General features: G+C 41.5%; 1 pseudogene; it reads left to right on the top strand.

The window, feature by feature from the left end:
- LOC127543109 (AN1-type zinc finger protein 4-like) overlaps positions 1-16,896 on the top strand; it is a 123,872-nt pseudogene extending 106,976 nt beyond the window's left edge.
- Positions 16,897-18,332: the final 1,436 nt, after the last annotated feature.

Below are 18,332 nucleotides of genomic sequence, written 5' to 3'. Positions count from 1 at the left end.
CCGATGACCAAGATCACAGAGATGCTTGGGACAAAGGAGCTCTACCCTTCAATGCTTCAGATGATTTTTGGTTCAGACTTCCTTTAAAGTTTTTCTTAGAGTTGTGGTAGGGAATCTCTACTTCTGAGGAAGGTCATTATTCTCGTTCACAGGTCTGAAGAGAGTTTTACTGATATCAAGTCTCAATTTGGCTCTCTCAAATTACACAAGAGAGTATCCAGATTTCCATGCACCAAAGAGGAATGCCACCTTGATCAGGGTAGAGATGTAGCAGTCATCAAGGACAAAATAAGTTGAGCATTTTGGGACATGGTCAGGTGCAGCAAGTACCCTCATGAGCCAATTACATTTGCTACATTGTGTGTGTGTGTACATCTGCCTGTTGAGGGTGGAGGAGTTGAGGGGTAAGTTTCAGAGAATGTTCAAGTTTATGCTTTTTGGCATACTTCATGAACAACTTAATAGTTTCTACCCTGGCAGGGTTTTTCTGAGGATCAAATAAGATGATATTGCGAAAAGGACTTTATATAGTACCTGGCACATAGTAGATCTTATATAAACACTTATTTCCTTCTCCCACTGCCCTTCCCCTCATTCAGTTTAGTTGTCTATTTCTTTCTCCGTGAGCTTGATTCTTCGGGCAAGGGGGTTGGATGGATTGATCTCTGAGTAACTTTTGTCTCTAAGATGGCCAATCTACTTTCTGACAGATCAGATGAGGTAAACAACCTTGGAGTTCTGATGATTGTACCTGTTTGTCTTGTAGTACTAGAAAGCATATCATGATGTTGGGGGGACAAAACCACATTTGGACAGCTCAGAAAAATGAGCATATCAAAGGGAAATGCAGTCAGCCACCTCATGTGGACATATCTTGCGTTATGTAAATTTCACACAAAGAAGAATAGTATCCAGACATCCTATTGCTCGAAACCTTTGCTACTAAATAATCACAAACGCAAAGACACTGTCAGAAACAGATCACTACCCTATCATTGTTGTGATGATTGTGGATATACACATTGTGAAAGGAGAAGTTGAGAATTTCCATTTTGAGAAACCCATTGTGCTCAAGTTGGCTCTAATTATGTAGCCGGTTTCTCTGTCTAATCTAAAATCGTCTCAGACTTAGGCTGAAATGAATGCTTTTACCACTGACCATCCAATTTTTACTTCAGTCATGATTTTCCTCTTCCACATAGAGAAACAGAATTGGAATCTTCTGAGATAACTTTTCATGCAGAGAATTGACAACATGATATTTCTTCCCATTCTAGAGTATGGATAAGGTCAACTTTCTGATATCTTTCAGTTTGCTCATCTAACTCATTAAAACTTTTTTTTTCTGCCAACCAACCCATTTGCCTCTGTAGGAGCACAAGACAAACCTTAGTATCCCTTCCACCACACATTCTGCACATCCTAGGTGAACAATTTATCAGTTGTTAAATGTTGCATCTTGTCCCCTAGCTGCAGCTGGAGAAGATTCCTCCAGCTCAATAGCTATGCATTTGTAGATGATGGGGATGATGAACTCTACCCTGTCAAGTCCCGGATGATTAGTAATCCTCTCCTCTTCCTTTCCTCTCCCACAAAATCGTAGTGATTTTGGGGGCAGCTGTTACCTACTACTACCTCTGAATTTACCTCCTTAAACTCCTATGTAGCTCCCGATGTCGAGTGGTTTCCTGATGTCAAGTTTTAATTTAGCTCTATGACATACATGTAGGAAACCAAGATTTTAGGGGACCAAATGTGAAGAATGACATTCCCATGCTGATAGAGGTGTTTTTTAGAAAATGCAGAATGAGTGGTGCATTTTTGGACAGGGGCCACGAGGGGATCCGAATCATCAACTGTGTATATGTACATTGGTCATGCCATTTTTTTATTGTTGAACAGTATTTGTGTATATCTTTGTGTATGTTAGGGGCAGGGGGAAGTTATTTTTTTAAAGATAGTTATGGAATTTAATCATCATCAATTGGCCATTCATTTCTGAGTTATACATTCATTGGGATAGGGGGTGACCTTTGCAGGCACTCTAGTGATTATACAATTTTCTTTCTCAGAAATTAGAGTGTGGTAAATTAGATTATGTACGAAGTGTTGGAGCTCTTGTAGATCTGTTATGATTATATTCTTGTTTGCACCAACCTCACAAAACACTCAGCAGTACAGCCTGCTACAGTTTGGTATCCCACAAGAAGGAGCATATCAAAAGGAAAAGTGACAACCTCTTAAATTATTTTTAACATTCATTTTTAAAAATTCCGACTTGCAAATTCTTTCCCTTCTTCCCCTACCTGTCAAGAAGGCAAGCAAATATGATACCCATTATACATGTAAAATCACGCAAAACATTTTTCAGTCATGTTGCCAGAAATAAAGCAAGAAAAATAAAGTGGAAAAAAAAAGTCTGCTTTAATCTAGACTCAGCTGTTCACCTCCAAAGAGAACTAATGAAGCCTTTTTAATCGTGAGTCTCTGGAAATGTCTTAGATTATTGTATTAATCAGAGTAAAATCACTGCTCTAACCATTTCCTCTGTCCACTTCCTATGGACAATATTCTTCATTCTGTAGATTCTGTGCAAAGAATAGTGACCATAGAGGATGTTAGTAAAGTGCTTCATAGCTAAACCTGAAGCTATGCTACAAACCCCTGATGATTATAGATCATGACTTTGATAATCTCTCATAAGAAAAGGGCATAAGGGCTGCCATCTTGGAAAACCCACTGTGTTCAGCTAGTTCCAATTACATATTTTCCATGCACATAAGTAACTTCAATTTGTTGCTAACTAATACATGCTGAACTGACTTTTTATGTTGACCATCGGTTTCATTTACCCTCACAAGGGGTTTGAAGGTCAGCTATTCCATTCTCCTAAATGAAGAAGGAAAATGTCAAAGGATCCTTACTATGGGATCTATGGGATATGCTCATTCTACTGAACCGCTCAGTTGTAGCTTGTCATATCAGAGTGGTGGATGAAGAAGTTGATAAAAAAAAAAAAACAAGAAGCAGAACTTGGGCCACCTTAACAAGATCTCCAAGAGTTTTTTACCTCATCTAATTTGCCAGTAATGGGTAATTTCCATCCATGGTGTGATGTTGGATTAGGATAACTCTCAGGGATCTTTCAGTTTGATGATCTGGCATATTTTGTTGTTTTTTTTCTGACCAACTCCATCCAAAGCACATCGCTATCACCATTTTCCATTATTTGGCTGCAGTAGGAGCAATGTAAGGAAAAAAAACCCAATCTTTTCCTGCCACCTTGCCTTCCATTTGCCTCAGTCATGCTAGATAACATTTTATACAAGAGTGTAAAAGATGCCTTATGTAGAATAGTGACTTTGGAGGAGCACCTTCAGCCATATAGCCAAGAAGAGTTCAGGGATGTTTGGGACAAGAAACTCATTCTCAAATCTCTACTGATTGCTGTCTGGACTATCCTTGACACTTCCATGGTGGTGTTATAGAGGCCACCTAATGCAGCTCATTACACTTATGCATTGCTCTGAATAGTAAAAAGGGTTTTCTTGCACCTCCTTCCATAGAGTCCCCCACAGAAGGGAAGAATTCTACAAGATAAAAGATGGAAGAATTTTTCACTTCCTGTTGGAAAAGGGCTGGATGTCCAGTACATAATGAGTTATTACTTTCTGAACACGGCTGGTGAGATTTGCTTCACTTGACCATTTATATTTGTTTTGATGCTTTGCTTTTCTTTTAAAATTATTTTTCTACTAGAGGGGATGGGACAGATTTGGAGACAAATTTTATGTACTTTCTGAATTGATTTCAACTCCACTTTTGAGCTATATTACAGATGAACTTTAGTGGTTTATTTCTAATATTACTTTAATCTGTCTGAAAAAAACCCATTTCTGATCTATTTGTTCTTCAGGCAGGGTGATAGATTGGTTAACTGTGGAGGTCTCTTATCTCTGAGATGAGAAATCAACGTTTCTGCTGTGTTTCTGAGTGATAGATTGGTTGAGGTAAAAACTCTGACTAAACCTGTACTTTTGCTTCTTCAACCAATTTCCTCCCACATTCATTAGTACCAAATGTATAACTGCCTTGTTCCAAAGTCTAAAAAAATAGAAAAGCAATGATCATGTTTCCATCCCTTTAAGTTGCCTCATCTGTACAATGTGTGACATTTTGTGGATTCTGTAAAATGTAGACTGTTAGTAAAAACTTTCTATCTAAAGCCAATAATGTAGAAAAACTTTTAGGGCAAGGAATATTACTCTATAAAAATTCTGGATGATTTTTTCAACGTCTTTTTTCCCCCTGAAGATTTCCAGGCATGTCTGGAGCAGAGGGACACTACTTCCTCCAAATGCTGCTCATTATACTTGTGGCTAGCTCTGACTGATGCCATAGCGGTTTCCTGACATGGAGGGTAAATTTGCTGATAGCAAGTACTGGTGAAGAATCAGGATTCCACAGAATTAAAGATGAAAAACACAACTTACCACTTACCAGAGCGATGATGGACTTAAAATGAACGTAGGAGGAGATGGATATTTATGGATGTGGCCAATGCAGGCGTTTGTTCCACTTGATCATGTACATTGATGAGACCATTTCATTTTTATATTTTGTTGTTTTATGGTTGTGTGTGTGTGTGTGTGTGTGTGTGTGTGTGTGTGTGTGTGTGTTGAACAAGAAAGCAATTTATTGTTTTTAAACATGCTTGTTGATTTGAATTTAGAATGAATTCAATGGACGGTTCATTTTTGAGTTATGTTGTAGATGAAGTCCTTTCTTCAGGAAAGGGGATGTATCGGTTGACCTGTAAGGTCACTATTATCTTTGAGTGGAAATCAGAGAAGCATCTGTTATATTGATTGGTACGTTAGATGAAATAAAATCTCTCAGAGGTCTAATAGGCTTGACTTCCGATGATTGTGTTTTTGTTCTTTCAACCAATTCCATCCAGTACTGTAGACTTCAATTGCTTGTTAAGGAATATGAGAATATCATACACATAAATACCTATCCTGCCTCCATCGCTTCTAGCCACCCCTTTTGGACAATGTGCTGCTCCATTTTGCGGATTCTACCCAAAAGAACATCTTGTATATAGAAATTGGTTGTTTCACTTCAGTTTTTTTTAAACCAACAAGAGAATGGAAGGGCCATAGGGAAAAGAATCCTTACCAAAACTATGATGACTGTGAATCCAATTGTCAATTATAGACCTCCAGGAGAGGGGGTAGAGGCAGTATTATCTCTTATCTCAGGAAACCCATTCTATTTTAAGTTAGTTCCCCAGCATGTGGACATTTCCCCTGTACCCAGCTAAAACCAATATGTGTTGAATTGAATGTAATGACATTGGCCATCTATTAACGAGAACTTTTCTAGATAGTTCTCCATCTTTCACAAAGAGGATGGAAAGATTGACCTCTGATGTCCCTTTCTTTCCTAAGATTATACAGAAAAAGCTAACTCTCATACCAGGTAGAAGGCTAGATAGGATCAATGCCGAGATTTTTCAAGCTCAGTGATCTCAGGATATTGTATTTGTTTTATTAATCATTATAATCCAACACTCGCCAGTGTAACCTATTACAAATGGCTGCTTAACTGGTAGGAGTATAACTATGAGATGCCTTGCAAGTGCCCAAGTTGGACCACAGATCACTTTGATAGATTGTGATAAAAGGAAACGTACAGATTCCTTCATTATTACTGGTTCAGATTTCGCTTGAGAGAATTCCAGGCGGGGGTGGGTGTGTGTGTGGAGGGTGTTCCATTGCCATTTTGATGCAGTTTTTTCTATTTATAGATCCGATTGATTGCATGGTTTTCCTGACATTTAACCTAAAGTTTCCTTTCACAAATACAATTTAAAAGGACCACAGATGAACTACATTGCCCCACTCTTGAAAGAGAGGTGACAGGCTTAAAATGCAGAAAGAGATGTGCACGTTTCGCCATGGGCAATGTGGACGTTTGCTTTGTTCCTTAGTTCTTTCTTCCCTCCCTCCCCTTGTTGTTCAGGAGCAAGATAAAGAAGGAGGGAGAGAAAAATCAATGTATGGAAAAATATAGCAGAATTGTATTGAATTCATTGACCATTTCATTCTGAATTATGTTGTAGATGAGTATCATCGTTCAGGCAGGGGATACATTGGTTGACTTCTAAGGTCATGTAAGTCTTTTGAAACTGGAAATTACAGAACAACCTGCTATATGAAGTGGTAGACTGGATTAGGTAAAAACTCAGAATTTAGAGGCAACTACAGGCTTCACTTTTTAACTGTCTTGTTTTCATCAAGTATTTCTTGGTCTGTCAAAGCAGGAGTGGAGTTTCTCCCCATCCGGTTCTTAGGAGGGTGACCCGAATACCCACCACTCAGACTCAGTTGGCTTGGACTTTATGCTTTTCATTTGGAACAGCTGTTAAATTCTTTGTTTCCTGCCAAGATGCTTCTACATTAAGTTTGTGACTGCAAAGTGCATGGAGAAAGATTATATGTGTGATTACAAATTATATCCTGATCACACTAACTCAGAGGGCTTTTAGGGAACATAAAGTCACATATACCAGGCACTGGAGTCAGAAAATCAGAATATATACCTGGGCAGAAGGCTGAATAGGGTTTCTTTGTGCCTCTGTTTCCTTATCTGTCAAGTGATAAGGCTGGCCCAACCTATCTTACAGGAGTGTTGTGAAGGGGAAAATGAGCTTCCCTGTGAGTTGTACATGTTGGAAAAAAGCCAATAAAGGCACTGCGAGCAGGGAGGGGGAGAGTGGATTGTGGGCCGAGGAGCTGGAATGCAAGAAAACAAGAAAAGCATCTTGTGGGCAGCAGAAAAAAATTACCCGAAAAGCTACAGCATCAGGAATGAACTTGAACCAAGGCGCACGAAAGACTGCCTACCTGCTTTCAAATCAGGAAGAAGAATATCCATTTTGGTGGTCAGGTACATGTAGGGACTTTAAAGACAGGGAAAACAGGAAGAAGCTGTAGGAAGATGGAAGAAGAAAAGCAAAGAAGTGAATTCTGCTTGTTATGTGAGTTCTAGGAGAATGGAAAAGAACAAAACCCATTCAGCATACTTGAGGTGCAGAGGACAATGGGAGGACCCTCCCCTGCAGGAATGATTTGCCATTTCCCAATGGATGTGAGCAGCTGCCTGCCAAGAGATCACATGCTGGAGACCCTGCTTTTAATTGTATTGGGAAGCACCCAAGGGACCGATTTACAGTAAAATTCAAATCCCAGAAAGTAAAGAATTTGACATGAGCTTCAGATCTGTGAAGAAACTGGATTTATTTTGGAGGCACGATCAAGAAAAGATGTTGCCTGGCTATGAGTCGTGTAGCATGGAGGTCTCTGAAGACCCAAGAAGCCATGGAGAGGGGAGAGATGGCCGTAAGTTGGTTCCTACAGACTCCAAATGACTCAGAAACAACATAAAAAAATCACTGGAGAAACAGACAACGGGTTGTCCAACCAATATGGGTTGCCCATGTGGTCACGGTGTCATTCTTCTGAGGTCAAGAGGAAAGGAAAAAGGTCCTCAGTATGCTGAAGGTTCCCTTTGTGGTGCACCCACAAGAGAAAACGGTGAGAGATGTATAGTATGTACAGCCACAGATAGACTGCACACCTTTGGAAGGGATGTCCTTGTTGGCCAAGGCACTGAAGATCCTGAAACAGTGGGGGGTGAGGGGCGGGAAAGAAGCCAGACTGTTGGAGAAACTTTGAGGAGGGGTGAGTTCACTGACACAGCCATGGAGTAATAAAGGTAAAAAAAAGATGTCACGTATTAAGAGCCCCAGTGAAAGTAGCAGATGGGCATCAAGTTTCGCTGATAAACCACAAGTGTGAAAGACAACTGTGGCAAGGGGAAAGTGGGTTTAGCCACCTGCCTGGCTCTTTCCCTTTAAGGAATAGAAATGGCATACAGTTGGAGCAAAAACATAGACCAAGAGCAGGAAGAGACTAACATTCATCTAGAGCAGAACTTTTTAAACCTTTTCTTTATTGCTCCCTCTTCACTGGAGAAATTTTTACGAGACCCCAGGTATATAAAAGAGACATACGTATCAAGTGTTTGCTGATAATCTTAATTTCATGACTCCCACATTTAGTTGTGAGACCCCATCTGGGATTTAGTCCACAGTTTGAGAAGCTGGTACCTAGTATCTAGGACCCCCTTGTTTTAAAAGTATTTTATTTTTCCAAATCCATGCAAAGATAGTTTTCAACATTCACCCTAGAAAAACCTTGTGTTCCAAATTTCTCTCCCTCTCTCCCTCCTCCCCAAGACAGCAAACAATCCAGTATAGATTATTAAACTTGTGATTCTAAATATTTCCATTAGTCATGCTGTACAGGAAAAATCAGATCAAAAGGGAAAAAATAAACACTAGGAAAAAGCAAAACAAAACAAAACAAAACAAAAACAAAAAACAACAAAAAGGTGAAAAACCATGCTGTGATCCACATTCAGTCTCCAGCACTCTGGACGCGGATGGCCCTTTCCACCCCAAGTCTACTGAAATTGCCGTTAATCACTGAGTCGTTGACAAGAGCCAGCTCCAGCCCAGTTGGCGATCTCTTTTTGCAAATGAGGAAACAGGCTCAAAGAGGTGATGGGATCTGAGCCCGTAGTCACACAGGTAGTGAGTGACAAGTCATATTTTCAATCCCAGATCCGGCCCTTTCCATTCAAGATACACACACACTACAGATGCACCGAGGTCAAGAATAAAATTCAGCAGTTTATTGTGGAGCAAGCCGCCCAGTAGGCCATCCTTCTCATCTCTGTGATAAGAAAGGGCATCTCTATTCAAACTGAGAGCCTGGGAGGCAGGCCGAGGATCCAAGGGGAGGTGTCACAGCAGTGTGGGGAACATTTGTCTGCCAGACTGCAGGGAGGTCTCCTGGGGCTGGAAGAGAAGGTTAAGGCAGCAAGAGGGAGTACTGGGGGAGTGAAGGGGAGAAATAAAAAAGATGGATTTCAGGTTGTGTTGGGGAGGAAAAATAGAGAGGAAACATAAAACAGCTAGGGAATGGGAATGAAGCAAGAACACGGCAAGGAGAAGTCAGCTCTTGTTGGAGGAGTGCTGGCAAAACGAGGAGGGGCCAAGGGCCAAGTTTGGAGGCTCAGAGCCTGGGGATTCTGGGACACTGGGTCCAAATCAAAGTCCGCCTCTTATTCCCTACGTGATCGGGGGCAGGTAAACCGCTTCCTCTGGTCGTCTGCATCCAACACCAGGCTTTGCTTGCTCACTCGTTCGTGGGATACAGGGAAGTAGGAATGGCAAAGCATCAAGCCAGTGCTTACTTAGTGTTAGGCCCCTGTTCTAAGTGCCGGGAATGTGGAGATGAGCTCAAAAGGAAGCTACATTCGAACAGGAGGAAGACAACCCATATGGGAGAGTGGTGTTTGATGAGACGGGAAGTCAAGGGGCATAGGACAAATGACGGGTCTAACTTCTGGATCGTTTGTGATAATCCTATTACTAGGTTTGGACTAGAGAGGAAGGGGAAGGTGGAAGGAGGTGAGGTATGCCCAAGGTCCAGATAAGCAGTGGACGCTAGCCTAGGCAGTGTAGTAGGGGACGGCCCAGAAGTAGCATGGCAGGGCCAGGTTCAGATGCCGTATGGTGAATGCTTATCACCCTCAAGCCCAGGGTGTCAGGGATGCTACCTTGCATAAGCTTTATAGCAGAGATGACTTCATATTCCCCAAGCTCAGACTTAATTCATAAACATTTGTTAAATGCCTACTATGTGCCAGCCACTGAGCTGAGGGACAGAAATGAAAAAAAAATGTCAAGAACATTTCAAAAGTGGGGGATGGCTTATACAAAGGTATGGAGGTGGGAGATAGCAAGTACTCTACGGGTCCAGCAGGTAACATTAGATTGCACTGAACTTTGGGTAGGCAGATGGCAAGAACTGGCAATTAATGAACAATAAGCCTGTGGCCTAAAGAGGAGCTCAAAATAGACCGGGAAAGGCTTTAAATGTCAGATAGGAATTAGTTTTATTCCAGAAGTGATAGGGAGCTAATGAAAATTCTTGAGTAAGGGAGTGCCATGGACAGAGCAGTGATTTCGGATGATCAATTTGGCATCTTGGTCATTGACAGCCTGTGTAGCCCCAAGCAAGACTCTCAACCCACCCTAAGTCTTGGTTTCCTCATCTGGTAAACAACAGGTGTGGGGGAGATAGACTCTAAGCTCCCCTTGAGTTCTAGTTGGAAGACAGAATTTCAGAGAGGAGAGACCAGACGCAGGGAGACAATGAGGAGGTTGTTGTGGTCGTCCAAGGGACAGGTGATGAGGGCTATGCCGAGATGGCTGTTGTGGGGGAGGGGAGGAGTTTGCCCAGCTGATGACCCAGTGTGCTCTCCACCATCGCATGCTGTCCAAGCGGGCCTGGCTGCTCCCTTCCTTGGCCTGAGATCTCAAATGATTTCTCCGCCATCCCTGTAACTGGGATGTGTTAGCCCTTATAACACAAAGGAGCACCTGCCTCTTAGGATCATCCTTGTGAGGATAAAATGAGATGTTTACGTAACAGCTTCTAAACCTTAAAGCACTATATAAACGTTAGCTATTGTTATATTTCCAGAAGTGCTTCTAGTCCAAAGATGAGACCGCTTGCATGTCTATCTTTGCCTCAGTTCAAAGCTTGCCTCTGCCCTCATCATCCTTGTGACGTGGGACAATTCACTCAACTTTTCTGGACAATGATGGAGTTGGCTTCGATGGCCAAGGTTACACCCAATTCTATATGGATAATATTCTTCCCTTTCCTATTTCTTTGCAGGGAAGGCACAGAATGTCCAGAGTTGATCTTCTGATCTATCCCACTAACACCAACAATGTGCAGTTCCCAACCTGGACATCATCGCTCTTTCAAAACAGACCCAAGGTTTGTTAGAATGAGCTCCTTTTGAATGAGGAAAAAGGAGCCCAATATTAGCTTGGGATTTTTATCTGTCTCCTACAGCCTTTTTACTTTGGGTATATGCCTAAAGCATTGTCTCTCCTTTCTCTGACTCTTGTGTCTCTCTCCTCTTTCCTCAGCCCCCAAAGGAACATCTATAGGACTCCTACATTTCTATAGTCAGTTCTAATCTCTCTTCTGCTTTTTGAGAACCATTTTCTCCCTCGTACTTCATACATTGCCTAGCACACAGTAGGCACTTAGTTAATGCTCAATGGATCGACTGCTGCCTCACCACTTAACCCTGAACCACTAGTACACCTCCAAGCTGTTTCTCAGACACAATGGGGAAGAATAATTAGAGTTCTCCATCATTTGGGGCTCTCTTCCCCATGCCAATTGAAGGATTCGATTTCCAGTGCCTCATAGGGGCCATTCATCTCGATCTCCATGTTTGCCCAAGTCTTCCTTCAGTTACCAGCCTCTTCCCCCCCGGCTATCTTTGGTAGGTCCTCCAGCATACAGGACCCCCAGGTTGCTACCATGCTCCTATATCAACCAGGGTGAGGAGGGGAGAAAGGAATTTGTTCATCGTTCTGCCAAACTTCCCAGCTGTTGAGAAATTCATTTCAGCTATTCCGGGTACATAATCTAGCCCTTTTCCACAACCTCTTTTTTTCTCTCGCACATCCATCTGAACAACTCGGTTGGCCCGTTTCCTTTCTTTGTGAGTCTATTCCGGCACTCGGGTCCTACGATTCCACGGCCGGGACGCTTCCCACAACCCCCACTACATCCCCTTGAGCTCAGGACCCAGCTGCCGAGCAGGGCTGCGGCCACCTGGCTGCTCCCCACACAAAGAGTCATTTCTTCACTTCTGGGGAAGAAGGAGGGAGTCGCACATTTGTTCCTGTAGCTCCTCCACTGGGGATCGGCTGGACAGCCGGGCAGTTTTTTTCTTTGGGAGGTCTGTTGGCAATATCAATCTAGCTCCAAGAGAGACTTCACATCAGTCAGGCTCATGTCCGTCGACCCAAGTTCTACCACATTCTCTTAACTTTTAAGAAGTAAGGGTCTTGGGTGATAAAAGTTTTATAGACAAGGGATGATTTGCTACCAATCAGGACTTGGAGAACCCCGACTGCAGTCTCGAGTCCCTCCTAGTCCTCCCTTTTGCAGGGCTCACATGTCAGAAATCTTGAGGCAGAGACATTATCTGGTATGGCCCATTCCAAGCTGATAAAAATAAACCCTTGCAGGGTGCTGCTCCCAGATGCCTCTCCCTACCATCCAATGTCAAAGTCACTCCCAGATAGTAAATTAAATGCTTGCACACATAGCTAGACAGCCATTTGTCTGAAAGGGATCTGGGGGGTTTGAAAGACTCAAGGTGAGCCAATATTTCAAGGTCACACAGGCAGTAAGTGGCAGAGATGGCCACCAAGGACCTTCTATCTCTCAGATGCTGTGATTCTGTTAAAAAAAAAAGACCTGATATGATGGCCTCCCTCCCTGAACACCCAAGGCAAGCTCAACCCTTACAAATAGCAGCTGAGAAGCTTTGCAATAAGTGAAGAAATTAGAGGAAAGAAGGAAAACCAAAAAGCAAATGAAGAGTCTCCACATAAGGCTTCACATTCTGGGAAAGCCTATGGGGCCCGACTTCTTGGACTGTGGTTTTTAAATGCACACAAGAAAACACACAGGATTAGAAAGGAAACCAATTTTTTTTTTTAAAGCCCGAAGCCCCAAGTTAAAATTCCTTGTTAAAGAGAGTGCAGGAGAAAGTTTAAACCAGAGGAAAGACACCAGTTCTTGGGCATGGTAGAACACTTGAGAATTCAGCCCCTTGAGCATCTATTAAGTACCTTAGTTTGCTAGGCATGTGCTCAGACCTGGGGATATAAAAGAAAAAAACGCAATAGTCTTTGTCCTCTAGGAGATTCCATTGGACTAGGATGGAGAAGCAAATAATCAGATAGAAAAAATTTACAAAAGAATTTCTGGAGAGTGGGGAGGCTGAGAAGCACTGGAAGACATCAAGAAAAGCCTTTCATAGGTTTCCCTTGAGATTTAAAAAAATTTATTATTTTTTAAATTTTATTTTAAATTTGCAGAGTAAAGCAAGCATTTTTCTCAATAGCATTTTGTTTTTTTTTTCCAAATCACATATAATTTTCAACATTGTAAAAATCATAGTTTATTTTCAAAATATATACAAAGATGGTTTTCCACAATCATGTTTGCAGAACCTTGTGCTTCAAATTCCCCCCTTCCTCCCAACTGCTCCCCTAAACAGCAAAATTGATTCTTGCTTGAATGATTACAACATTTTAGAAGATACATCTTTTTTTAATTGTATCTTTGTATTGACAAAACATATGCATGGGTAATTTTTCAACACTGAAACCTACTGTTCCAACTTTTCCCCTCCTTCCCTCCACCTCTCCCCTAGATGGCAGGTAGTCCCATACATATTAAATTTGTTATGTTAAATGCAATATATGTATACATATTTATACATATTCTTGCTGCGCAAGAAAAATCGGATCTAGAAAGAAGGTAAAAAAAAAAAAAAAACAACCCGAGAAGGAAAACAAAAATGCAAACAAACAATAACAGAAAGAGTGGAAATGCTATGTTGTGGTCCACACTCATTTCTTAGTGTTCTTTCACTGGGTGTAGCTGGTTCTGTTCATCACTGATCAGTTGGACCTGATCTGGATCCTCTCAGGTTGAGGGTTTCATCAGAATTGATCCTCATATCGTCTTGTTGTTGCCGTGTGTAATGATCTCCTGGTTCTGCTCATTTCACTCAGCATCAGTTCATGTAAGTCTCTCCAGGCCTTTCTGAAATCATCCCGCTGGTCATTTCTTACAGAACAATAATATTCCATAACCTTCATATACCACAAGTTATTCAGCCATTCTCCAATTGATGGGCATCCACTCAGTGTCCAGTTTCTGGCCACTACAAAGAGACCTGCCCCTCCAACATTGTGCATTATCTTTCCCTGTCATTCTAGCCAATCTGACAGATGTATAGTGGTATCTCAGAGTTGTCTTAATTTGCATTTCTCTGATAAATAATGATTTAGAGCACCTTTTCAGGTGAGTAGAAATGGTTCTAATTTGTTTTTTTTTAAATTATTATAACTTTTTATTGACAGAACCCATGCCTGGGTAATTTTTTTACAAAATTATCCCTTGCACTCACTTCTGTTTCGACTTCTCCCCTCCCTCTCTTCACCCCCCTCCCCCAGATGGCAAGCAGTCCTTTACATGTTAAATAGGTTACAGTATATCCTAGATACAATATATGTTTGCAGAACCAAACAGTTCTCTTGTTGCACAGGGAGAATTGGATTCAGAAGGTAAAAATAGAAATGGTTCTAATTTCATCTGAAAATTTTCTGTTCATATCCTTTGACTGCTTATCAATTGGAAAATGGCTTGATTTCTTTATAGAGTCAATTCTCTATATATTTTGGAAATGAGGCCTTTATCAGAACCTTTGACTGTAAAAATGCTTTCCCAGTTTGTTGCTTCCCAGAAGGTACATCTTAAAGCTGGTATCACCTATACATAGCAAACTAATACATGCTAGAGAAGTTCCAGTGGAAACCCTCTTTGGCAAATGGCTGACTATATGGTTTCCAATCACAATGAATCTGAGAGAGACAAACGAGTCATCTTTTTGGTGTACAGAGGAGATCCGTTGAGTTTCTTCCATGTTGCAGATGGGGGAGATGGCACTTTGGACCACAGTCACCGCTAGTGTCTGAGATCACATTTGAACTCTTCCTAATGGTATAAGTCACATCCCCTGTTTGTCTCAGTGCTTCCTACATGTGATTCTGGGAAAGGTATGTCCACTGCTCTCCCAATCTGCACTCTGGTTTTACCAAGGAAGGGCCCTTAAGTTCCCCGTAGCTGCATCCATTAGCATCCCTTTCTGCTTTGGTACTGTGACCAGGGCCCCTTCCCTTGTGACCCACTCGGAAATGAATACAGGCAATAAAATTGCCCATCAGTGGCAATTGCACCCAGTGCTGGAAAGGGGATCCCTTTAAACTCTTTGTAAGCTGTTGTCTGACCCCCTCGCTGTCTTTAGGCTGAGAGCTACCAAAGCTATTGCTTCCCCGCCCCAGCTTCTGCCCGTGTGGGCTCTGGGAAGATGTCCACCATACCTCCACTCAGGCATTCCGGGCTCATGCCTACCTCTTAAGTTTTCTTAGGCCAGAAAAATCTCTCTCCCCAACCCCTGACCTTTGTTGGCTCTGTTGCTCCTAAATTAGAGTTGAGGCATTATTTTAAAGTTGTTTCTAGGAGAGTGTTCAGCTGGCTGACTGCCCCTAATCAAGCCTCTGAGGCTAAAGAGCTCTTCACTGAGACTCTGATATAAATGTGCTTCAAGTTGAAGGTTTTACCTTTTAAAAGTGGAATTTCCATGAATGTTGAAATCCCAAAACTGCAAGGCCCACCTATGTGTAGGTAACATTTAATTAGAAAGAACCCGGAGCTTGAAGATGATTTTGCTTGACTGCTTACAACATTTCAGAAGGTGCATCTTAAAGCTGGTATCAGCTATACATGGCAGACTAACATACAAGAAAAGTTCCAACGGAAGGCCCTCTTTGGCAAATGGCTGACTATGGATTCCAGTCACAAGGAGGTATAAGACAGACAAATGAGTCACCTTTTTGGTGTACAGAGGAGATCAGTTGAATTTCTCCCATGTTGCAGATAGGGGAGATGGCACTTTTTCACCATTATATGAATTCTTATTCAGATGATGATGATGATGAAGAAACTGAGTGTTCTCCCTCTAGGCAAGGGATAATTAAAAATTCAATCACTATGAATAAAATGAAACTGCTGGAAGCAAAAATGGAGACCACGAACCTCTGTGAAACACCTAAAAACTGTTAAGAGAAAAACTCACCCCCTCCATGGTTTCTGACCTCCCAAAGACTCAATAGTGGCTACCTGTCACAGATTGTCAAGTACGCCCATCTACCAGACACAGTTCTGCCTCCTTCTACCTGGGAATTGATGTCTTGCTGACCCTTCCCAAAAATACAATTTCAGCCTTGGCTACTTTGGCCACTGCTGATGGCCAGTCCTGCCATCTTTCACTACTGGTTTCCTTAAGGAAGAAGACTAGTGGGAAAGCACCATGCTCTCCCAATTGATCAGTAGCATGAAATTACCATCTAAAGCATCCCATGTTGGATTAGAAAATACCAAACAACCCTTCCTGGATGCAGTGCTCCCTCTCATGTCATCTCTGTCCACACAAATCTCCTCAGAAAATTTAAGTATTTAAAACTGAGGAAGATACAGTCCCATTTCTCAGATGTGTAGTAGTGTGCCATTGAAGAATCGGATAAGTTTGCTTTGTCTGCAGAAGAAAATGTGGCAGAATAATACACCGGTCGGGAGATGGCAGAGAAGGCAAACTAGTCTCTCATGTTGATTGCTGAGAAAAAAGCTCCAGAGAAACATCATAAGCCTTCTACAAGAAAGTTGAATTTCAAGCCCATGGAAACTATAGTTTTTTTTTTCCCTAACACTTGTGAAGCAAGCCCTCAGAAGGACACTAATGTCACCTTTTTTGGTATTCTGTACCAGAAACACATATTAGTTTTCTAGTGAAATCACAGAGGCAGTCCAAATGCCACGAGACTCATAACCTCAGATCCTCTGCCTTGATCCCCAGAAATGACTAAGAAAACATCCAAAGAACCTGTTGATTCTGTAAACAATACAGGTTTTCTTGCTTCGGGGGCACAAAATGGAAGCAGAGACAACTCACAGAGCTCATGTGGGGAAAGCAGACTTCCGATTTCTGCCATTGCACTACCTACAAATCTTCAGCATTTTCAAAAAAGAAAGCTTTTGCAAAAGATCCTCCCAAACTGAACCTGATGACTTATTTTGCTGGAAAGTGTAGAACTTCCAACTGTGCTCCCTCCATCTTTTTTTTTTAAATAAAGAGTCAGGAAATATGTTAATATAAGTGAACAAAGAGGCTTATGGTTAAATTCCAATTAAATCATATTAAAGTGTTTCTTTATGAAGTTATTACATTTTATTCTCTTTGTCAGATTTCTTCATTATATGATTCAGAATAAAACAATTCCGTAATTTATCCTGCTTTTATTACTGCATATTTAACCTCTCTTTAAGTCCTAACATATAAATATATTGATTATCTGGTTAAGTGTCCTTTTTTTTTTTTTTTAAAGTGCATTAATAATTTTGTTCTGGGTTAATTTAAATTAAGTACATTTAGAATTTTATAGTTTAACTCCACATAATGTTCGTGGGCATTTTTTGGAAAAGCCTGACAATATTTTATATATTACGTATTTACACAAAAAAAGAAATCAATAGTAATTTTGGGAAAAGCAGTTTCAGTAGAATGATGAAATCTGAAGCCAGGTCGTAAAAGAAATCCCAATGTTTGAATGTGAGGTCTCAGAGTAGGGACAGTTTCATTCATTTTATTTGTCCTGCAAGAGCATAGCCCAGTATCTGGCATATAGCAACCTCTTAATAAACATGTCTGGATAGGTTGATTGCTAGATGAAGAACTATTTCCAAAGCAAAGATAGGAAGGTAAGGTAGGAAGATCAGTGAAAGATTGTTAGCTAGTGTCACAGCATTAATGCTAAGATAAAGAGGCTCAGGATTTCATAGTGGACCTCACGGGCAAGGCTCCAACTACTCAGGAAGGACAGTGCTTCTGGGGTGTGATGACCTCTCCTCCGAGGCCTTGAGTCTTTGGAGGATGTCTATGTGAACAGCCCATAGTACGGTTGGTGAGAACATTTATTAGGCCTAAAGCACAAAAAAACTTTTGATCGGATGGGCAACGGGTTTCTCTCCAGCACCACGTATGTTTATGATGCCGAAGGTGTTGCCAAGGTCAACAAGGATATTCTACAGCAGTGGGACTGGCATCCCCACACACAGTCCGCTTCAACAAACCCTTGTGCAATGGCCAACTGACAATACCCTGTTCTTGTGAGCTTCGGGTACTAAGGTGAAAAAGTGATTCCTGTTCTCAAAGTATTTATTATACAGAAGGGAGGGAAAAAATTAATGTATAAATTGCAGGAACAGACAGCTGAGTCCAGTTCTAGGATTGTATCAGCATAGGGAACTCCCAATGTGGAATCTCCCTCTATCAATACAGCACATGGGCAGTTTGGTCTGCAACATAACAGTCCTAGTGAGGTGTCTGCTACAGTAAGAGGTAGAATGATATCCTAGGTGAAGAGGAGAAAATCAAAGGCTGAACTTGAATCCAGGTTTTCCTGATTCCAATACGGGCACCCTCTCTACACTAGGTCATGTTGTCTCTCATAATTATAGGAGAGAATA

Source organism: Antechinus flavipes, chromosome X, assembly GCF_016432865.1.
Source record: "Antechinus flavipes isolate AdamAnt ecotype Samford, QLD, Australia chromosome X, AdamAnt_v2, whole genome shotgun sequence".
Lineage (NCBI taxonomy): Eukaryota > Metazoa > Chordata > Mammalia > Dasyuromorphia > Dasyuridae > Antechinus > Antechinus flavipes.
The sequence above is the reverse complement of the archived record's forward strand: the minus strand, read 5'-3'. Positions and strand labels throughout refer to the sequence as shown.